Raw genomic sequence first — 3481 nt, 5'->3', positions numbered from 1 at the left:
TAATAGTTATACTTAGTTAGTAATTTTTAATAAAATTTAAAATTTAATAATCGCGTAATTTTAGAGTTATAATCTATTAAAGTAATACTTATTACTTATATTAAAGAAATTATTAATATATTAAATAATTTATTTTCTTTATATAATAAAATAGATAAAATTATTTTATTTCTTACTTACGATATAGTTATCTAACCCGTGGTTATATTGTAAGTAAGAAATTTTTTTTAATTTTTAGGTGAATAAGGTCGGGAGTTCGAGTTACACCGTCGCTACTTTTTTAAATTCTTAAAATATCTTTTTTTTATTACATCGCTGAACTCTATGAAAAAAATGATTAATAATAATATTTGAGTTTATATTTTTACTATTAATATTTGAAAAGTTATAGGCAATATAAAAAATAAGCGAGTATTTTAATATCTCTATCTAAAACCTTAACGCCAACGTCGAATTTATAATAAATAAAAATATTTAAATAAGATGATTTATAGCCCTAATTAAGAGCTATTTAACGATATTAAAACGAAAAGATAATTATTATCGAGTATTTAATTATTTAATAAAATCGTATATTAGCGTCTAATTATCCCCGAATTATCTTTTAAAATAATTTAAGATTAATATATAATTTTATATAATAATATTTATAAAAATAAAAAAAGGTTATTTAACGATATAATTTTAATGAAAAAGTAATTATAAATTATTATATTATTAAATAAAAATATCGATTTAATATAGAATTACTATATAAAGAAATCTCGATAAGCTAGCATTTATTATTATTATTTAAAACTTATAATTTTAAATACGTATAGTAATAGAGGATTTTAAGAGCTATTTAGTAATATATAAATATTAAAAATATTATTTAGAGTTTTTTAGTTAAAAATTATTATATATAATTATTAATAAACTAAGAACTTTCTTCGTTACAATATTATTATTCTTTATATTTTCTTTAAAAAAATTTATTCTATAAATTTTCAAAATTAATCAAGTAATTTAAAGTTATAAAAAGTATATAATTTAAGAATTTTCAAATTTGCTACTAAATTGATTTTTTTAATATTAAGAAGAGATTTAGCGCGGAGATTTACTTCGTATAAATATACTCCGCCATTATAAATCTAAATTTTTATTTCTTATTCCTCGACCTATTATTCTAGATATTATTAAATAAAAAATATATAAATATATAAACTCTATTTAGAGCTATTTGAATATATAAAAATATTCTTAGTTTTTTTTTAAAATAAGATTGAAATAAATATTTAAATTAAATACGTTAAAAATCTTATTTTAATTTATTTAGAGTTAGAATTTAGATATTCTAATAAATATTAAAACTATTATATTTTATTTCGATTATTCTATAAAAATATTTTTAATAACTATTAAATTATATAAAGAAATAATTAAGTTATTAATATATTAACTTTTAATCTATATATTTAAATCTTATTTAAATTCTATTAAAAACTCTATATTAATTTTAATATTCGATCTAAAATCTAAATTATAAATATTAAAATATTATTACTTAGACTTCGCTTAAGCGTTAACGTCTATATATAAAGTCGTTTTCTTAATTTATCGACGCTAAGAGAACTTTATATAACTATTTTATTCCTTATAGTTAATATATAATTTTATTTTATTTTATAAAAAAATAATATATTTACTTAATTAGTACTATTTATAGATTTAAAAATTTCGAAAATCTAACTAAAACTAATCTATTTATTATTAAAATATTTAAAATAAAATTAAATATTTAATTACTTAATTCTTTTATTTAAAAAAAAAATATTTAAAAAATATTTAAAAAAACTATAGAGATTTTAGGATTTTAACGCGTGTTTTTTAAAAAGATTTACTTATAGAGTTATTATTTAAAATATAAAATCTTTTTATACGTACTTCGAGTTAAAGAACGCTAAGAGAACTCTTAGCTTATCGATTTATCTAGTAATAAATATATAATATATTTAAAAAATTTTAAAAAAATGCTAATAGTACTTAGTTAGCATTATATATAGAAATTAAATTTTTAAGATTTATTTAATATTTCGACTATAATTTATTAAGATTTATGGTTATTATCTCACTTCGAGTTAGCGTTCATATTAAATTTTATTATTTCATTATATACTTTAATAGCGGATATTAAGAATTCTCTATCTTGATATAGTCTTTAACTAAGGTTTATAGCTTAATTAAAGACTATATTAAGATAGAGGATATTTTTTTCTTTTTCTTACTAAAAGGTCCGAAGTTCGAGTTATCTTAAGAACATTTTTTTAATATTTTAAAATTTCTTTTTTTTATTCTTTTATTAAATTCTACGTTAAAAATGATTAATAATAATATATAAGTTTATATTTTTACTATTAATATTTAAGAAGTTATAAGTAATATAAAAATTAAGCGAGATATTTTTATTAATATTAAATTATCAACGTCTCTTAAAATTTAAAAAAAAAAATGAAACTTACTTAGTTAATATTCTATATAAAATTTAAAATTTCGAAAATTAGATTAAAATTCACTTACTTAGTATTATATAATAGATTAGAATTTTTTAATTTAATCGAACTCTAAAGTATTAAGTCGCGTTTATTTATATTTTTATTACTTTTATAGTCTATAATATAATAAAAATTTAGACGAATTTAATAATATTTAAATTTTTAGAATATTATATATAATTATTTTATTATTAAAATAAAGATATTAATTACTCGATATTAGACGTTAAATATTCTTATTTAATAAAAAATAATATTTAAAATCTAAAAATATAATAATAATTCAACTTTTATAGATTATAAAGAATTTTAAAATTTTAAATTCTATTAGAATTAAATTATTGAATATTAAGAATATTAACTCTAAATTTAAATATTTATTAAAGTATTAATTCTATTTAGAATAAAAAAAAAAAAAAATATTATAAAAACCTCTAGAAATTAACGATCTTAATATATATCTTTTAAAATTATTTACTATTATAGTTATCTTTTAAAATATTATATTTTTTTAAATATATTTTAAATAGAAAGGCGTTAAGAGATATTCTTAGCTTATTAATTTATTTAATAACGATTATATAGTAAATTTAAAAAACTTTAAAAAACTACGTATTTTAATTAGTTAGAACTATATATAGAATCTAAAATTTCGAAAATTATATTTTATTTCGCTTTTTATTTATTAAAGAAAGATTTAGTTACTCTTTTAGAGTTATTATTATATTTTATAATTTTTATTCTACTATATAGTTTAATAGTAGAAATTAAGAATCCTCTCCCTTAATATAGTCTTTCACTTAGGCGAAAGATTATAGTAAGATAAAGAATATTTTTTTCTTTTCCTTACTAAAAGATTCGAAGTTCGAGCTACCCTAGGGGCATTTTTTAAAAATTTAAAAATTTAAAAATTTTATTCTTTTATTAAATTCTACGTTAAAAACGAT

Source organism: Letharia columbiana, assembly GCF_014066305.1.
Source record: "Letharia columbiana isolate WasteWater2 chromosome Unknown Sc0000071_s0, whole genome shotgun sequence".
In the NCBI taxonomy this organism is placed as follows: Eukaryota; Fungi; Ascomycota; class Lecanoromycetes; order Lecanorales; family Parmeliaceae; genus Letharia; species Letharia columbiana.
Note: the sequence above shows the minus strand (reverse complement) of the source record.